Source organism: Macaca nemestrina, chromosome 14 (assembly GCF_043159975.1).
Source record: "Macaca nemestrina isolate mMacNem1 chromosome 14, mMacNem.hap1, whole genome shotgun sequence".
Lineage (NCBI taxonomy): Eukaryota > Metazoa > Chordata > Mammalia > Primates > Cercopithecidae > Macaca > Macaca nemestrina.
The window spans coordinates 36,583,328-36,597,725 of record NC_092138.1 but is presented as its reverse complement, the minus strand read 5'-3'; the positions used below and the strand labels follow the sequence as shown (position 1 = coordinate 36,597,725).

Sequence of the window (14,398 nt, the reverse complement as noted above, 5' to 3'; positions counted from 1 at the left end):
AATATCAATAAAAAATACATCAATGCTACTATTAAATGCTTTATAATCCACAAATTGCTCTGAATTGATGTTACTCAAAATAATACTTATATATACATTTTCACAGCCAGGGTGACAGGTAAAATTGGTTTAGTTAATTGTTTCAAAGGAAGGATGAAACTGGTAATAACAGAAAAAAGATAAATTATATTCATGTTTTATTGTTTACCTAAGATCAATTGACTAACAAAGAAAAAATTAGAGAGAAAACAAGCTTCCTTGTGTGTAAACATTTTCATGAGTATGTGAGCATTTTCGTGGGTATGTGTGCAGGTCCGTGGGTTCGTGCAGTGAGCAGGAGGTGGAAGGTATGTCTGTGGCTGTGTAGAGCAAGAAAGAGAATGAGAAGGAGATCACATAAGGTCACTGGGTGATCACAATGTGGAGCAAGACAAAATCAAGATCACTGCATAATCATCGAAACACATGCAAAAATAAGAACACTATACAAACCACAGCAATAACCCAACACCTCTAGTTCCAGCTAATTTGAGTAACTCCTACGTTTTTGCTAATTACACTTCTAGCTTGCTCCAGTCCCCTTGCTTTATAGATAAAATTAAGATATCAGATCATACAATTGCCCCCACATTCTGCCAGCATCCAATCCAAACCAAAACCACTCTTCTTTGAACCATTCCCCCAACAACACCTAAACAAGCCGAAATCTACTAACAAGCTCTTCCTAAGATCAATGGTTCCCCATGCTGTGCTGTTTCCTTTGTTGCACAGAGGCAAAAAAACAAACAAACAAACTCTACTTTGACAAAAACTGTGTTACTGGTGGATTTTAGTTAGAGAACATTTACAGAAAAAATATTCAAGTTAAATTTTTATCCCTAAGTAACCTATATATCTAACTTTCACAATGAAAATGGTGCCAAAATACACAGCAGTTTTCATGTATTTGATGATACTCTAATTTAGGTGAAGAAAGCAAAAAGATGTGAGCCAAACTCTAATGAGTCACCAAAAGACATGCTGCAGCTCTTTTGAACAATGTGCTCAAACTATTAAAAGGAGGTGCCATTCCATAACTGATGTGCATGAAATCCTGCAAATGAAAATCAATTTGGAGAACAGCTTCCAGACAATTAAAGGATAAACTACCATTGTAATATTAAGCACTTCCTGCACTACCTAGGCCTTCTGAATCTGGCATAAGTTCAAATGCAAGGATGTTCAATCAATAAAGATAATAAATTCAGAAGCCAATTCAACAGCACCCTCTGCTTGCAGATAATTTCATTTTAGAGGATTTCCTAACCCAATACATAATTCGACAAAATCTATCTTTTAAATTATGCAGCTAATGTAACCCATTTAAGATATATAAATTTAAGCTAACCAGAAGGAATACATTATGACATTTTACATTTAAATAAGCCTGGCATGCCTGAAAATTAGCAAGGATCCAGGTAAAAATCTGTCTGGAATTTGACACTGATCTCCGGCAGCAGGGCATAGCAAAGTGAATCTCAGACTTTAGCAAGCATGAGAAACATCTGGGGATCCTGTAAAAAACATTCTGGCTTAATGATTATTCAAGTGAGGCCCAGAAATCTGCATTCTTGACAAGCATTTCAGTTGCTCTGATACAGAAGGCCTTCCGTTCCCACTTCTACACAATGCAGTAAAGTATTCTACAGCAGCAGACCAAAGTGTTTCCACTGGGGCAGATAATTATTTGTGCAACTTTTTTTGAGACAAGATTTCCCAATGTCACCCAGGCTGGAGTGCAGTGGGGCAATTATGGCTCACTGCAGCTTTGACCTCCTGGGCTCAAGCAATCTTCCCACCTCAACCTCCCAAGTAGCCAGGACCACAGGTACACACCACCATGCTCAGCTAATTTTTTTTTTTATTTTTTGTGGAGACAGAGTTTCACCACGTTCCCCAGGTTGATCTAGAACTCCTGGGCTCAGGCGATCCTCCGGACTGGGCCTCCCAAAGTGCCAGGATTACAGGCAAGAACCACCACAGCTGGCCCTTATTTGTGCAATTTTAAAGTGGTGTTTTATCCAAAGAGAAATGCAAAGTTTGTAAAATAATTTTCCTCAAATGATAATGACTTCAAAAGACTTACAAATCATTATAGAAAATAAATTACTTAACATCTATGCTCTAAAAATGACTATAAATATTTTTCTTGTTAAAGGGAATCACATTCAATTGTTTCCAACTTGGATAATAGAGGTAAGAAAAAAAAAGAATAAAAATCAGTTAAAATTCAATCAGAAGCCAGGCTCATTATCTCACATTTATAATCCCAACACTTTGGGATGCTGAGACAGGAGGACTGCTTGACTCCAGAGTTCCAGACCAGCCAGGGAACCATGGCAAGACCTCGTCTCTACAAAAAAACTTTTAAAAAAATTCTGCGGGCAAAAGTGGCACATGGCTGTAGTCCTAGGTACTCAGGAGGCTAAGGTGGGAGGATCACTTGAAACCAGGAGGTCGAGGCTACAAGGAGCTGTGATCATGCCACTGCGCTCAGCCCAGGTGACACAGTAAAACCCTGTCTCAAAAAAATAATAATAAATTTGATCACAGAGGTAACCACTGCTTAGCATTTAAGAATATCCTTTACTCCCCCTATGCTTCCTTCTATATTCCTTGAGTTTTGCTTCATTATATAAAACATCAAGGTAAAATTGTCAAAGGAAAGGCAGATCGCTACTAGGTGAATGCCTTCCTTTAAGGAAGAAAAGTACACAATTGTATTAATTACAGCATCCACATCCTAAAACAAAGGAAGATTTGCAATTAGTTCACAAACCCCACAGGAAGAAGTTTCATAACAGAGGGAAAGCACATGTGGAGCAGCCTATGTTGCATTTGAGCCATCCTGGTAGCAGAAGAGCAGTGGCAGCAGAGACGTGCCACTATACCTAACATGCAGATGAGCCCTATCTCGTATCAAAGAGGCAGCCATCTTCCTAGTCAACACAGTACTGGAAAGAAACAAAACACAAAATTAAAAAAAAAAAAAAAAACACAGAAAAGACAAAGGGGCAGCCATTGGCCTCAGTACCTTACAACCTAGATTACAGGAAGCTTGAGCGACTTCTAGCTTGGAGGATTAAAACACACACACACACACACACACACACACACACACTTTGAGGACTAGAACATGAGAAAAACAGATAAGGCTAAAACAGACACAATAAAATAAAAGGGAAAAGGGAGCCAAATACATGGATGCGTTTAATAAATTACAAGAAACCTGTTTTATCTTACAGTTAATGCTCTATCACTTCCCCCAAACACGATGTGGTCAAACCCATTCTAACAATGATGAAAGCACATGCTCTACCAATAACTGCTCTACCAGTTTATATTGGAAACCTTTTTAAAAGAGGCCTTTTAAAAAGAGTTTCAAATCATCCAAAGTTTTCAAGACAACATGTAAATCCATATGGTTATGTGAAATCTTGTGATACTCAAACACTGGCAATTAATGTCATTCAAATATTTCTAAGACACTGTGAGGCACCACAGGATACACACACACACACACACACACACACACACAAACATACACACACACACACTCACATTTGCAGGCTGGTCATGCCCTGCAGACTGCTAGGTACAGATTATTCCCAGGCTTCCAGGTGAATGTGATGTGGATTCAGCTGAGAATGACCATGGTAAGGAGGGCATGGCCATCTCTGGCTTGGCTGCCACAAGGTCAAGCATGAGGGCAGTGGCATAGATCTGACAGCAAGCAACTCATCCATTTCCCTCTCGCTCTCAGGTCACGTGGCTACATGCATCCCCTGCCCTCCTGGTAACAGTCAGAGGAAAAACAAAATTAGACCACTGACCCTGAAATGTAACATGGTTTTTTGTTTTAGTTGTTATGTTTCATTATTCTATCATATGTTCTTATAACCTGTTTTGATTTAATTTAGGATAATGTACACTTGATTCTAAAATATATGCTCTGTGATAAAGTCTAATACACAGCACCTACAAGAAACTTAAACAAATTTACAAGAAAAAAACAAACAACCCCATTAAAAGTGGGCAAAGAACATAAACAGACATTTTCCAAAAGAAGACATAAATGCAGCGAATAAGCATATGAAAAAAGCCCAACACCCATAATCCCAGAACTTTGGGAGGCCGAGGCCGGCAGATCACTTGAGGTCAGGAGTTTGAGACCAGCCTGGCCAATGTGGAGAAACCCTATCTCTACCACAAATACAAAAATTAGCTGGGCATGGTGGCTTGGGAGGCTGAGGCATGAGAATCGCCTGAACCCAAGAGGTAGAGGTTGCAGTGAGCAGAGATTGTGCCACTGCACTCCAACCTGGATGACAGAGCAAGACTTTCTCCAAGAAAAAAAAAAAGGAAGAGATGCCTTTTGTTCTTAAGCACGAGGGAATCAATTTAAACAGGGTGAATATTTTGAGGATGCATTATTAAGTAAAGAACAAATATTACACAAAGCTCACCCAATGTAGAGCAGCCAAAAAGAAACTAAAATGATAATGAGGAAATAAAGTTCTGGGAAAGGAATATGGTAGCTGCATGTCTTATAATATATGGATACTTATGTGCTGTAAAAGATGAATATTTGGTTCAAATACAAGGCTAGTGAAATGTAACAAAAATGACAACTTACATATTTAAATGGTGGCTATGTTTTTTTCCCACTTTCAATAAAATTATGACATTTTAGAGCTGAAATGACTTTCGAGAATATGTCTGCCTTGTGGATGATTTTAAATCTGTAATATTCAAGTAGCAATGCGCACCATTATTAATCCTTTAGCATATAGATCTTATCTTTATAGGGGTGGAAATGAGAGTTGCCACAATTCCCGCAAAGATTTTAAAAGCTTACTCATCTTATTCTCCAAGGTAGTGACAACAGCGGGCAAAAATTTTTCACATTTTGAAGCTCTAATGACATGAAAGTCAGGAATGATTATCTCAGCTAGGCGAAGTGGCTCACACCTGTAATCAAGATCAGCCTGGGCAACATGGCAAAACTCTCCCTCTATAAAAAATACAAAAATTATCTGGTCCTGATGCCACATGCCTGTAATCCCAGCCACCAGGGAGACTGAGACAGGAGGATCACTTGAGCCTGGGAAGTGGGGGTTGCAGTAGCCAATACTGCACCACTGCGCTCCAACCTGGGTGACAGAGTGGGGCGCGGCAAAAAAAAAAAAAAAAAGAAAAGTGGGGAGGGGAGGGGAGGGGAGGGGAAGGGAGGGGAGGGGAAGGGAAGGTAGGGGAGGGGAGGGGAAGGGAGGGGAGGGGAGGGGAGGGGAGGGAAGGGGAGGGGAGGGGAGGGGAGGGGGTTATCATTGGGTTTAAAGCACATGGGGTAATAGTAAAAATAAAAAGTGGTTTCTTCCCACAGAATAAAGCCAAAATTTTTATTTAGGCTTTCAGTTATTTCCTCTACCAAGAGTAATTCAATACAAATAACATATAATTGCCAAGAGAGGGTCGGAATCACTTGCTGACCATCACATGATAATCTTCAAATGTATCCTTACCAAAGTGTTTAACTTTCAAAACAAGGAACCCTCTCATTAATTAGAAACAGACTGCTGCCAATTCATCAGTTTTAAAATATCCATTCTAAAGTAACTATGTGATAGCTCTAAGTAACCATAACCACTGTAATGAAGTATAAGTACCTTTAACATCAACACCCAACTCTACATCCAATCATAATCCCAGCATGCTTTAAGGCAGTGGTCCCCATTCTTTCTGGCACCAAGGACTGGTTTTGTGAAAGACATATATTCTACAAATCCAGTGCGGGGTGGTTTCGGGATGATTTAAGCACATTACATTTACAGTGCACTTTATTTCTATTATTATTACACTGTAATATATAATGAAATAATTATTCAATTTACCATAATGTAGAATCAGTGGCAGCCCTGAGCTTGTTTTTCTGCAACTAGGCCATGCCCTCAGGGGAGGATCAGAGAGAGTGACAGATCATCAGGCATTAGATTCTCCTAAGGAGCATGCAACCTAGATCCCTCCCATGTGCCATTCACAGTAGGGTTCACACTCCTTTGAGACTCTAATACCACCGCTGATCTGACAGGAGGTGGAGCTCAGGCAGTAATACCAGCAATGGGGAGCAGCTGTACCTACAGAGGAGGCTGCCCTCGCTAGCTCACTTCCTACTGTGCAGCCCCGTTCCTAACAGGCCACCAGAACCTAACCACAAGCAGTCTGTGGCCTGTTAGGAACTGGGCCACACAGCAGGAGATCTGTGGCTCACGGGTTGGGGATCCCTGCTTTAAGGAATGTTTACAATCTATAACATCACTGAACTCTGTCTAAGAATGTTAGAAACTATAGACAGAACAACAAATATAACACAATGTTGCTTTGAGTAACAGGTCTATGCATTCCTCATAAACGAAACATGAGTAAGTTAACCTCTATGAAAAAACTATAATATTTTACTATTAGTGCATCTGAAAAATATTTATATAAGAAAAAAAATTACCACCTTTCTACTCTCCTTAGACTCTTCTCTTTCCAAATATTCCTGAAATCATGATTTGCATAGCAAAAGTAAAAACCATTTGAAATTATACAACAGAAGACAGACAAATAAACCACTAAGCCACACACAATTCTTCAAAAGGCTCTGCATTGCTGGAGTGATCTGGAATCTTGTGGTTTCCCAAGGGAAGCTATAAAAATCAGGGAGAATGAAAAGAGTGCCAGCTGAAAAACCAAACAGATGGTTTCACCGACTAAAAAGCCAGCTGAGCTTAGAAGATTGTTCCCATTTAGAGTATCTTCCAAAAACAGCTTCATATGGTTGGTTTTCATTTTCCCTTTCTTTGCCACTGTTACACTACTATTCCAGACTTTGGACAGTAGGAGCAATGAAATTATTAGCTTCCTGTAGAGGAGAACAAAAAACTATTTCTTTTCACCCTCCTAAAAAAGTTTAGACCTGAGCTGCACTCTCTGGGTCATCACGAGCCATCCTCTGGAAATGGGGCTTATGCCATGGGAATAAACACACACAAATATATTTAACAAACACATATTGCACATAACATACAAATATGTTTTATGTTCATCCTATAATATATATTAAATATTATATACACATATATTCACACAAACATGCAAACATTGGCTGGAGGAGGGCAGTGCAAGCGATCTGGAGCACACCTTGCAAATCTAATTAGTACCAAATTATTCTGTCCCATTTATGTGATATGTGTTATCGATTTGTAAAATACTGAAAGCAACTGACAAAATGATTAATGTAAAACATTTATTGTGGCTGGCCACAGTGGCTCATGTCTGCAATCCCAGCACTTTGAGAGGCCAAGGAGGACAGATCACCTGAGGTCAGGAGTTCAAGAGCAGCCTGGCCAACTCCCCATCGCTACCAAAAATTCAAAAATTAGCTGGCCATGGTGGCGCACGCCTGTAGTCCCAGCTACTCAGGAGGCTGGGGCAGGAAAATTGCTTGAACCTGGGAAGCAGAGGCTGCAATGAGCCAAGATCATGCCACTGCACTCCAGCCTGGGTGACAGAGCAAGACTCTGTCTCAAAAAATTAAATTACCTTAAATTAAATTAAATTAAATTAAATTAAATTAAATTAAATATAAAACATTTATTCCACAGCAGAGAAGAAAATAACAGTGTTCCCAGACCTCAGGAAGCAATGTCCTATTATGTAGCTAGTGTTGTGGTGAAGACTCCCAGCCTGCTAGAGCAGCATATGCACAACGGTAAGAATGGCTTGTATGCTATGAAAGAGGTTAATATCCAGTAAGACATAAGATTACAATAAAAACTGTTGTTTAAACACAAAAACAACCCTACTATATTACACATAGGAAGAATAAATACTTGGCATTATGCCCAAAACAAAACCTAACTGCAATAAGTAACTCTACAAGAGAAACACCTTCCTTAGAGGTACCATACTATATATAACAAGCAGAAGGCTCTGCCATGCACCAATAAACTATTTACCTTTCACCACTGGCTGTCTATTTTTAAATTTTAATTTGCTTTTTCTGTCTTCAGAATTTCAAACTTTTAATGTGAACGACAATTCTGCAAGAAAAACGAACAAGGAGAGTAAAATTTTAATTACTCGCTGGGTGAGGTGGCTCACACCTGTAATCCTAGCACTTGCGGAGGTTTTTATGTTAAAAAGAAATACATTAAAATTTTAATTATCATCTATAAATTGCTTTAGTCTTTCTGATTGACTACAATAACTTACTTGTTTACTTCCTTGTCTATCTTTTAAAAGTGGCAAGAATGTACATAAAATCTACACAATAAAATGGCCAAAAGATTAAATCTAACTGCAGGGATATGGGTCTAGAATCTGTAACTAAAACCAAGTCAATAAAAGAACACATTTAATGAATATTTCCTCAATGCTAAGTTCTAGGCACTGTGCTAAAATCTTTACATTTCCCTTCCTCTAGCTCTGTAAGGGAGGTCTTACCACCTTAGCTAAGGAAACTAAAGCACAGAGGAGATAAGTTACTTAGCGAAGGACACATAGTTATTCGGCAGCCAAAATGGGAGTTACCAGCAGGTCCCTATTACTCAAAAGCCTGTGCTCTTAACCTACTACACTACGTACCACTGGCTTCCAGAGAACAGAATAGCCGTGGCAAGGTTCATTCTCATTCATCAGAATGATATGGCGTTCAACCTAAACCAGGAAAAGCAAAACTGAAAATGGGCTGAGTGATTTCTGGTAGGAAATTTTTACTTTATCTTAAAATAGTATAACCTAATTTACTGGACTATCTGACCAAGACTTCAGTACATTGAAAAGTGAAAATATGAAATATTCAATGGCAATAATGTTTTTGTTACCCATAAATTTATATATGCATTTTTTTAGCAAATCAAATCTATGTAAAGTAATACTGTTTGTATACATGTATACCCATGCCCACAAATCTCCATGATTTTGACAAATATAGTTTTTTAAAATAGATATACAGTTCTGTACGGGGTAGTATGTTTCTAACATATTTAAATCACTGATTTAGTGAGCAGTGAAGTTTAAAAACGAAACATACAAACAGCTGGATATCCTGAAATCACAAGGTATCTTTTTTTTATGTTGTTCATTTATGGAATTTTTTCCCTTCTCTCTAGGATTTGAATAAACTCATGTGTTCAAGCTACCTTCTGGCACTACGTAATTCTAGTTTTCATTTGAAAGCCAAAATAAGTTACAAAAAATTGTTCATAAAAATTCAAAGCAAAATATGTGAAAAGTTAAACATACGTACACTTTTCTGACAATGTAATTCAATAGCTTTTCCTAAACAAGAAGCGGACATTTTAAAACTCTTACTGTTTATTATTCTTTCATCTACTTTTCATGTCTCCAAAAAATTCAAGCCCGAAATCTGGAATATAAGTTTCTTGTTGACAGAAATCAGAACTTTTATTTTCTATCAAGAAAAATTCCCTGCAACAACTTAATGGTGTTCAGTAACAACACATAACACAAACTATACAGACATACATTAAAGCAACATACTTATGGCTCTTTTTGTAGTCTCTATTTTTAAGTATCATATTTCCTAATAAAAACGACGTTTTGGATGATTCTGTTAAGAAAGTACATTGGTTATGAAATACTATAATGGGAAATTAGAAAGGAGAAATACAGGCATGATATAAACATTAGAAATATTCTTTTTTAATCCTGAATATTAACAACTTTGCCTCATCTTGGTAATAAAACCTTATTTAAAAAAAAAAAAAAAGGATCAGTTCATATCCAATTAAAATTCTCAATAAAAACTAGAGTGGTCCGGGTACACTGGTTCACACCTGCAATCCCAGCACTTTGGGAGGCTGAGGTGGGCAGATCATGAGGTCAAAAGATTGAGACCATCCCGGCCACCATGGTGACACCTCATCTCTACTAAAAATAAAAAATTAGCCAGGTGTGGTGGCGTGTGCCTGTAGCCCCAGCTACTCAGGAGGCTGAGACACACCCTGGTGACAAAGCGAGACTCCGTCTCAAAAAAAAAAAAAAAAAAGGATATAAGTTGGTATTTAAATTTAATTTTAGATAAAATTATCCAATTTTTTGTTTGTTTGTTTGTTTGAGACAGAGTCTTGCTCTGTCACCCAGGCTGGAGTGCAGTGGCGTGATCTCGGCTCACTGAAAGCTCTGCCTCCCAGGTTCACACCATTCTCCTGACTCAGCCTCCCAAGTAGCTGGGACTACGGGTGCCCACCACTATGCCCAGCTAATTTTTTGTATTTTTTAGTAGAGATGGAGTTTCACCATGTTAGCCAGGATGGTCTTGATCTCCTGACTTCATGATCCACCCGCCTCCGCCTCCCAAAGTGCTGGGATTACTGGCATGAGCCACCGCGCCCAGCCTCAACTTTAATTTTTACAGTGATTTTTTATAATCAGGAAGACCTGCGCCAGGCACATTGGCTCACACCTGTAATCCCAGCACTTTGGGAGGCTGAGGCAGGCAGATCACTTGAGATTAGGAGTTCAAGACCAGCCTGGCCAACATGGTGAAACCCCATCTCTACAAAAAGTACAAAAATTAGCCAGGCCTGGTGGTTCACACCTGTAATTCCAGCTACCCAGGAGGCTGTGGCAGGAGAATCGCTTGAACCCAGGAGGCGGACGTTGTGGTGAGCCAAGATCGTGCCACTACACTCCAGCCTGGGTGACAAGTGAGACTCCATCTCAAAAAAAAATAATAAATAAAAGTTAAAAATCAGGAAGACCTGAAAAAAATGCAATTCAAAAAAACCATTTACTCTAAAAACAACCATACCAAAATCTTTGCCCTCACAGTATCTTTCATTGCCAAACCTCCATGTTCTTAACTAAAATACTTACTCCATTTGCGATTTGCACACTGTCTTATATGTGTATTAGAACTACCCATAAGTAAATACTTATCAAATTACCAGCAAGTTAAACTTTGCTGGAATGGCTTTTATTTGTCCCTTTAAGGTTAATTATTAACATAGCATTCTTTTTTAAATCGTATGTCAAATTTAGCCTGAAAGTAATTTTGCAGAGCCAGATTCAAAGTACACCGTTCATCATCACAATCACTATTTTCCAAAAGGAAAGTTGACCCTGATTGTGGTCTAAGCCATTGCATTCCTAACACTGTTTCCTTTCAACCATTGATGGTTATGCCCCCTCACCAAGCAGTGCATGTAGGAGATAGCTAAAATCTATCTCAGATAGGCAAGTAATGCTGGTATTTATCTTTCCCTTAGGCATAATGTGTCACCTTCAGAATTTAAAAACCCAAGGGGTTTAGAACCTGAAGATGTAATTACCTGTCAGATTCTACTAAAGGCTTTTGAAAGTTAATATCCTATACCTATTGTTCCCATAGAAAAATTCCAGAATGTCCAATAGAAAAGCTGATTCAATTTATGCTATAGTCTATTTTGTGCCATTTAAATATAGTATTATCTGATACATGCAATAAATATTTCTTATGGAATTAAAATTCTTTGAGATGGTATTTCACCACTGAAGAAGTACAAATGAACTCCCTATAATTGCTTGTACAACCTAAAAGGCAACAATAAGACAAACACCTTTTTCTTAAATTAGCTCTACAACAAAGGAAAACTTTAATACATAGAAGATAGTTACAAAGTGCGGTAGTGCAGAGTTGCTCAATCTCTACACGATTGATAATTTGGGGCCATATAACCATTTGTAGTGGAGGCTCCCCTGTGTATTGTATGATGTTTTGTCGTACCCTTGGCAGAGGCCGCTGATGCCACTGGCACCTCCCCCATCATGCAATCAAAAAAACGTCCCTCAACATCGTCAAATGTCCTTTAGAAGACAAAATCATGCTGGGGTCAGAACCAGTGAAGGAGTAGAAATGGTAACACACAGGTTGCAGTTTGGCTCTGCTACTTTGGCTATGCACCAGGGGCAGATATTTAACCTCTTTGCCTCAGTTTCCTCCTTCCCCAAGTAACAGTTGTAACGACTAACTTAGAAAAGGTTTGAATAGTGGCTGCTGCTACTGCTACTGTTACGATTGCTTCAATTGCATACACTGTAGCATCTCTCTAAACTTCAGTCTCCCTATGACCCAAACGTATGGTTTTTCAACAAAAGTTTTCTCAAAGGTAGGAGGGGACATTACTAAGCTTATGGATTACAGATTCTTCCTAAAAGTCCATTTCAAGGCCCTAAGAATATGATCCAAACCTTAACTGAAACTAATAATCCCTGCGCCGCAGAAATAGGATAGTCAGCTTGGTCACCAGAAGGCTGCACACACCGCCTCCCTCTGCACTCCGGATGCCACTCTTGTCTGAAGCGGGACATGACCAGAGCTCATATGGAGCTACACACCTGTCGGAATCCAGCACCAAATGTCACTTTCTCTTTCATGAAGTACATCCCTGATGACGTTCTGATCATCTCCCTCTGACCCCACCCCAAACACCAAGGGCTCTCACAGCATTTGTACTCTGGAGATAACAAGTGACTCACAGTAGTCACAGCCCAAATGAGCTCACTTCTCTGATGAACCACAGACACCTTTTCTGTCCTCACTCCTCTCTTTACCCTGCAGGGCACAGCCAGGGCACTGGCCACATTATTGCTTTTTAATTGGACAGCTACCTTTAGACAATTAATTACAATTCTCTAATAGGTTGATATAGTTTTTATACATAGCTCGACAGTAAATATTTTTCCCAGATAAGACTGCCAAAAGTATATGACTATTGCTGGCTGAGTATAGTGGCTCACGCCTGTAATCCCAACACTTTGGGAGGTCAAGGCAGGTGGATCATTTGAGTCCAGGAGTTCAAGACCAGCCTGGGCAACATGGTGAAATCCCATTCTCTACAAAAACTACAAAAGTTAGCTGTGTGTGGTGGTGCATGCCTGTAGTCCCAGCTACTCAGGAGGCTGAGGTGGAAGGATTGATTGAGCTTGGGAGATGGAGGCCACAGTGAGCCAAGATTACACCACTGCACTGCAGCCTAGGTGAAAGAACAAGACCCTTTCTTTAAAAAAAAAAAAAAAAGATGTGACTATTGCTTACTGACATCCACAGAACCAACAAAACTAATGGCTAATGTTCAGGCATGCATGTTTAGTTGATGGCCACTCTTTGGGTACATAAAATGTCCCTGTTATCTAAATGAAGAGGTAATAAACAAATTGCTGTGACTAAAAAAAAAAAAAAAAAGACTCCAGCAAGTTTTTTATTGTGTATCACTGTTAACCAATTTATTTATTACTAAAATTATATTGTTCAGTATACACTCCTTTAGCTGACAAGTCAGGTGATAGTAGTTTCACACTGGGGGGTTCCAGATGGAAAAAGAAGGGGAGTATCCAGCAAAGCCTGCTGCCCTTGTTACTGAGGGAATTCAAGGCATAAAGTGTGTCCGTGTGTGGGGAGTGAGGAGAGAGAGGGTTCCAAGTGCCTATGGAGGCAACAAGTTAGGCAACTCTGTGTAAATGCCAGGGTTCTCCTGATGAATCCTGGTAGAAGAAGACATTTGTCACAAAGAAGTGTAAGAATTCAGCTGCATATTTCAGCATATACTCAGAGGATCCCGTACATCAGAATTCTCTGAGGTGCTTACTGCAAACTGTAGATGCAAAGGAGTGGCACCCAGCCTCTGCATTTTTGCAAATTCTCCAGGTATTTCTCATGTGCACTACATTAAAAAGAACTAATAGATTAGGGGGTGTTACTCTTTTACAATAAAAGAACATTCATTGCTGAGGATGTATGAAAGAATGATACATGAATATCATATATATGATAACAATATATAATAATATAATCTTATTATAGTATAATTAATCACATAATCATAATATAATGTTAATAATTAACAAATATATATTAACTGTAGTATTATAATATGTAACATGTATTCATATCACATATGAATGTTATATATTAATATATAACATACTTATATAACATGTTTTATTATATACATATGAATATATGTTCATATTATATATGTACATATTTATGAACACATATCATGTTACTATATATTTTGTATGTTGTGTATAAGGTAGTGCAGATTGTTTCAGAAGACGTTTTTAAATAACTGCCACTAAATTCAATGCCTGCTTTATTTTCCACGTATTCACTGTATTAGGTACTCAATACAAAATGAGTGGAGTTCTATAAAAAGATTCTAGAGAAACTTACAGAAACAACTCATGTTGACAAGTCAGTGAAACAGTGTCAGAATGGGGCAGAGTTATTTTGAGAATGTGAAAATTCAACATACATATCCAAAAAACCTACCTGTGGCCACCCTGGAGTAGTTCCCATCAGTGGCTGAAT

At 38.7% G+C, this 14,398-nt stretch overlaps 1 protein-coding gene across 8 annotated transcripts in view; it reads right to left on the bottom strand.

Annotated features, from left to right (window-relative positions):
- The window catches only part of LOC105489137 (lysine demethylase 4C), a 416,176-nt gene that overhangs the window by 227,603 nt on the left and 174,175 nt on the right, over positions 1-14,398 (bottom strand). The window contains exon 1 of one of the 8 annotated variants that reach the window (XM_071077768.1): positions 3,601-3,621. The exons of the other annotated variants lie outside the window; for them this stretch is intronic. The gene's annotated coding sequence lies outside the window, so the exon portion shown is untranslated. Of the gene's footprint in view, positions 1-3,600; positions 3,622-14,398 lie in introns of those variants that run through there. 8 annotated transcript variants of the gene reach the window in all.